Genomic DNA, 6,544 nt, shown 5'->3' with positions numbered 1-6,544 from the left:
AAGAATGAAAGAAAGATGGAAAGAAAGATGGAAAGAAAGATTGAAAGAAATATTGAAAGAAAGATTGAAAGATTGAAAGAAAGAATGAAAGAAAGATTGAAAGATTGAAAGATTGAAAGATTGAAAGAAAGAATGAAAGAAAGACTGAAAGATTGAAAGAAAAATTGAAAGAAAGATTGAAAGATTGAAAGATTGAAAGAACAATTGAAAGTTTGAAAGACAGATTGAAAGACTGAAAGAAAGATTGCAAGAAAGATTGAAAAAAATAAAGATTTAAAGATAGAATAAAAGAAAGATTGAAAGAAAGATTGAAAAAAGAAAGAAAGATTGAAAGATTGAAAGAAATATTGAAAGACAGAAAGATTGAAAGAAACAATGAAAGAAAGATTGAAAGATTAAAAGAAAGAATGAAAGAAAGATTGAAAGAAAGATTGAAAGAAAGATTGAAAGAAAGATTGAAAGAAAGATTGAAAGAAAGAAAGATTGAAAGAAAGAATGAAACAAAGATTGAAATAAAGAATGAAAGAAAGATTGAAAGAAAGATAAAAAGAAAGATTGAAAGATTGAAAGAAAGATTGAAAAAAAGATTGAAAGACTGAAAGAAAGAATGAAAGAAAGATTGAAAGATTAAACAATTGAAAGAAAGTTTGCAAGAAAGATTGAAAAAAGAAAGATTGAAAGAAAGAATGAAAGAAAGATTGAAAGATAGATGGAAAGAAAGATTGAAAGAAAGAAAGATTGAAAGAATAACAAAAGAAAGATTGAAAGATTGGAAGAAATATTGAAAGATAGAAAAATTGAAAGAAAGAAAGATTGAAAGAAAGAATTAAAGAAAGATTGAAAGATTGAAAGAAAGAATGAAAGAAAGATTGAAAGATTGAAATATTGAAAGAAAGAATGAAAGAAAGATTGAAAGATTGAAAGATTGAAATAAAGATTGAAAGTTTGAAAGAAAGATTGAAAGAAAGATTTAAAGAAAGAAAGATTGAAAGAAAGATTGAAAGAAAGATTGAAAGATTGAAAGAAAGATTGAAAGAAAGAATGAAAGAAAGATTGAACGATTGAAATATTGAAATAAAGAATGAAAGTTTGAAAGAAAGATTGAAAGAAAGATTTAAAGAAAGAAAGATTGAAAGTAAAAAAGATTGAAAGAAATATTGAAAGAAAGATTGAAAGATTGAAAGAAGGAATGAATGAAAGATTGAAAGACAGATTGAAAGAAAGATTGAAAGATTGAAGGAAAGAATGAAAGAAAGATTGAAAGAAAAATTGAAAGAAAGATTGAAAGACTGAAGGAAAGAATGAAAGAAAGATGGAAAGAAAGATGGAAAGAAAGATTGACAGAAAGAAAGATTGAAAGAAATATTGAAAGAAAGATTGAAAGATTGAAAGAAAGAATGAAAGAAAGATTGAAAGATTGAAAGATTGAAAGAAAGAATGAAAGAAATACTGAAAGATTGAAAGAAAAATTGAAAGAAAGATTGAAAGATTGAAAGATTGAAAGAAAGATTGAAAGTTTGAAAGACAGATTGAAAGACTGAGAGAAAGATTGCAAGAAAGATTGAAAAAACAGAAAGATTTAAAGATAGAATAAAAGAAAGATTGAAAGAAAGATTGAAAAAAAAGAAAGATTGAAAGATTGAAAGAAATATTGAAAGACAGAAAGATTGAAAGAAACAATTAAAGAAAGATTGAAAGATTAAAATAAAGAATGAAAGAACGATTGAAAGAAAGATTGAAAGAAAGATTGAAAGAAAGATTGAAAGAAAGATTGAATGAAAGATTGAAAGAAAGAATGAAACAAAGATTGAAATAAAGAATGAAAGAAAGACTGAAAGAAAGAATGACGGACAGAAAGATTGAAAGAAAGAATGAAAGAAAGATTGAAAAAAAGATTGAAAGACTGAAAAAAAGAATGAAAGAAAGATTGAAAGATTAAAAGAAAGAATGAAAGAAAGATTGAAAAATTAAAAGATTGAAAGAAAGACTAAAAGAAAGAAAAACGATTGAAAGAAAGATTGAAAGAAAGAATGAAAGAAAGAATGAAAGAAAGATTGAAAGAAACAATGAAAGAAAGATTGAAAGATTAAAAGAAAGAATGAAAGAAAGATTGAAAAATTGAAAGATTGAAAGAAAGACTAAAAGAAAGAAAGAACGATTGAAAGAAAGATTGAAAGAAAGATTGAAAGAATGAATGAAAGAAAGATTGAAAGATTAAACAATTGAAAGAAAGATTGCAAGAAAGATTGAAAAAAGAAAGATTGAAAGAAAGAATGAAAGAAAGATTGAAAGAAAGATGGAAAGAAAGATTGAAAGAAAGAAAGATTGAAAGAGATAAAAGAAAGATTGAAAGAAATAATGAAAGAAAGATTGAACGATTGGAAGAAATATTGAAAGAGAAAAATTGAAAGTAAGAAAGATTGAAAGAAAGAATGAAAGAAAGATTGAAAGATTGAAAGAGAGAATGAAAGAAAGATTGAAAGATTGAAATATTTAAAGAAAGATTGAAAGAAAGATTGAACGATTGAAAGAAAGATTGAAAGAAAGATTGAATGATTGAAATATTTAAAGAAAGATTGAAAGATTGAAAGAAAGAATGAAAGAACGATTGAAAGAAAGAATGAAAGAAAAATTGACTGATTGAAAGAAATATTGAAAAAAGAAACATTGAAAGAAAGAATGAAAGAAAGATTGAAAGAAAGATGGAAACAAAGAAAGATTGAAAGAAATAATGAAAGAAAGATTGAACGATTGGAAGAAATATTGAAAGATAGAAAAATTGAAAGTAAGAAAGATTGAAAGAAAGAATGAAAGAAAGATTGAAAGATTGAAAGAAAGAATGAAAGAAAAATTGAAAGATTGAAAGATTGAAAGAAAGATTGAAAGATAGATTTAAAGAAAGATTGAAAGACTGAAAGAAAGATTGAAAGAAAGAAAGATCCATAGAAAGAATGAAAGAAAGGTTGAAAAAAGAAAGATAGATTGAAAGAAAGATTGAAAGATTGAAAGAAAGAATGAAAGAAAGATTTAAAAAAAGATTGAAAAAAAGAAAGATTGAAAGAAAGATTGAAAGAAAGATTGAAAGACTGAAGGAAAGAATGAAAGAAAGATGGAAAGAAAGATGGAAAGAAAGATTGAAAGAAAGAAAGATTGAAAGAACTATTGAAAGAAAGATTGAAAGATTGAAAGAAAGAATGAAAGAAAGATTGAAAGAAAGATGGAAAGAAAGATTGAAAGAAAGAAAGATTGAAAGAAATAATGAAAGAAAGATTGAACGATTGGAAGAAATTTTGAAAGATAGAAAAATTGAAAGTAAGAAAGATTGAAAGAAAGAATGAAAGAATGATTGAAAGATTGAAAGAAAGAATGAAAGAAAGATTGAAAGATTAAACAATTGAAAGAAAGTTTGCAAGAAAGTTTGAAAAAAGAAAGATTGAAAGAAAGAATGAAAGAAAGATTGAAATATAGATGGATAGAAAGATTGAAAGAAAGAAAGATTGAAAGAATAACAAAAGAAAGATTGAAAGATTGGAAGAAATATTGAAAGATAGAAAAATTGAAAGTAAGAAAGATTGAAAGAAAGAATTAAAGAAAGATTGAAAGATTGAAAGAAAGAATGAAAGAAAGATTGAAATATTGAAAGAAAGATTGAAATAAAGATTGATAGTTTGAAAGAAAGATTGAAAGAAATATTTAAAGAAAGAAAGATTGAAAGAAATATTGAAAGAAAGATTGAAAGATTGAAAGAAAGATTGAAAGAAAGAATGAAAGAAAGATTGAAAGATTGAAAGATTGAAATAAAGAATGAAAGAACGATTGAAAGATTGAAAGATTGAAATAAAGAATGAAAGTTTGAAAGAAAGATTGAAAGAAAGATTTAAAAAAAGAAAGATTGAAAGTAAGAAAGATTGAAAGACATATTGAAAGAAAGATTGAAAGATTGAAAGAAAGATTGAAAGAAAGAATGAAAGAAAGATTGAAAGAAAGATTGTAAGACTGAAGGAAAGAATGAAAGAAAGATTGAAAGAAAGAAAGATTGAAAGATTGAATGATTGAAAGATTGAATGATTGAAAGATTGAAAGAAAAATTGAAAGAAAGATTGAACGACTGAAAGATTGAAAGAAATATTGAAAGTTTGAAAGAAAGATTGAAAGACTGACAGATAGATTGAAAGATTGAAGATTGAAAGATTGAAAGAAAGATTGAACGACTGAAAGAAAGATTGAAAGACTGAAAGAAATAATGAAAGAAAGATTGAAAGAAAGAATGAAAGAAATATTGAAAGAAAGATGGAAAGAAAGATTGAAAGAAAGAAAGATTGAAAGAAATATCGAAAGAAAGATTGAAAGATTGAAAGAAAGAATGAAAGAAAGATTGAAAGATTGAAAGATTGAAAGAAAGAATGAAAGAAATACTGAAAGATTGAAAGAAAAATTGAAAGAAAGATTGAAAGATTGAAAGATTGAAAGAAAGATTGAAAGTTTGAAAGACAGATTGAAAGACTGAGAGAAAGATTGCAAGAAAGATTGAAAAAACAGAAAGATTTAAAGATAGAATAAAAGAAAGATTGAAAGAAAGATTGAAAAAAAAGAAAGATTGAAAGATTGAAAGAAATATTGAAAGACAGAAAGATTGAAAGAAACAATTAAAGAAAGATTGAAAGATTAAAATAAAGAATGAAAGAACGATTGAAAGAAAGATTGAAAGAAAGATTGAAAGAAAGATTGAAAGAAAGATTGAATGAAAGATTGAAAGAAAGAATGAAACAAAGATTGAAATAAAGAATGAAAGAAAGACTGAAAGAAAGAATGACGGACAGAAAGATTGAAAGAAAGAATGAAAGAAAGATTGAAAAAAAGATTGAAAGACTGAAAAAAAGAATGAAAGAAAGATTGAAAGATTAAAAGAAAGAATGAAAGAAAGATTGAAAAATTAAAAGATTGAAAGAAAGACTAAAAGAAAGAAAAACGATTGAAAGAAAGATTGAAAGAAAGAATGAAAGAAAGAATGAAAGAAAGATTGAAAGAAACAATGAAAGAAAGATTGAAAGATTAAAAGAAAGAATGAAAGAAAGATTGAAAAATTGAAAGATTGAAAGAAAGACTAAAAGAAAGAAAGAACGATTGAAAGAAAGATTGAAAGAAAGATTGAAAGAATGAATGAAAGAAAGATTGAAAGATTAAACAATTGAAAGAAAGATTGCAAGAAAGATTGAAAAAAGAAAGATTGAAAGAAAGAATGAAAGAAAGATTGAAAGAAAGATGGAAAGAAAGATTGAAAGAAAGAAAGATTGAAAGAGATAAAAGAAAGATTGAAAGAAATAATGAAAGAAAGATTGAACGATTGGAAGAAATATTGAAAGAGAAAAATTGAAAGTAAGAAAGATTGAAAGAAAGAATGAAAGAAAGATTGAAAGATTGAAAGAGAGAATGAAAGAAAGATTGAAAGATTGAAATATTTAAAGAAAGATTGAAAGAAAGATTGAACGATTGAAAGAAAGATTGAAAGAAAGATTGAATGATTGAAATATTTAAAGAAAGATTGAAAGATTGAAAGAAAGAATGAAAGAACGATTGAAAGAAAGAATGAAAGAAAAATTGACTGATTGAAAGAAATATTGAAAAAAGAAACATTGAAAGAAAGAATGAAAGAAAGATTGAAAGAAAGATGGAAACAAAGAAAGATTGAAAGAAATAATGAAAGAAAGATTGAACGATTGGAAGAAATATTGAAAGATAGAAAAATTGAAAGTAAGAAAGATTGAAAGAAAGAATGAAAGAAAGATTGAAAGATTGAAAGAAAGAATGAAAGAAAAATTGAAAGATTGAAAGATTGAAAGAAAGATTGAAAGATAGATTTAAAGAAAGATTGAAAGACTGAAAGAAAGATTGAAAGAAAGAAAGATCCATAGAAAGAATGAAAGAAAGGTTGAAAAAAGAAAGATAGATTGAAAGAAAGATTGAAAGATTGAAAGAAAGAATGAAAGAAAGATTTAAAAAAAGATTGAAAAAAAGAAAGATTGAAAGAAAGATTGAAAGAAAGATTGAAAGACTGAAGGAAAGAATGAAAGAAAGATGGAAAGAAAGATGGAAAGAAAGATTGAAAGAAAGAAAGATTGAAAGAACTATTGAAAGAAAGATTGAAAGATTGAAAGAAAGAATGAAAGAAAGATTGAAAGAAAGATGGAAAGAAAGATTGAAAGAAAGAAAGATTGAAAGAAATAATGAAAGAAAGATTGAACGATTGGAAGAAATTTTGAAAGATAGAAAAATTGAAAGTAAGAAAGATTGAAAGAAAGAATGAAAGAAAGATTGAAAGATTGAAAGAAAGAATGAAAGAAAGATTGAAAGATTAAACAATTGAAAGAAAGTTTGCAAGAAAGTTTGAAAAAAGAAAGATTGAAAGAAAGAATGAAAGAAAGATTGAAATATAGATGGATAGAAAGATTGAAAGAAAGAAAGATTGAAAGAATAACAAAAGAAAGATTGAAAGATTGGAAGAAATATTGAAAGATAGAAAAATTGAAAGTAAGAAAGATTGAAA

This window comes from Zeus faber (assembly GCF_960531495.2).
Source record: "Zeus faber genome assembly, contig: SCAFFOLD_26, whole genome shotgun sequence".
Taxonomy (NCBI): Eukaryota; Metazoa; Chordata; class Actinopteri; order Zeiformes; family Zeidae; genus Zeus; species Zeus faber.
This window is presented reverse-complemented; position numbering follows the sequence as displayed.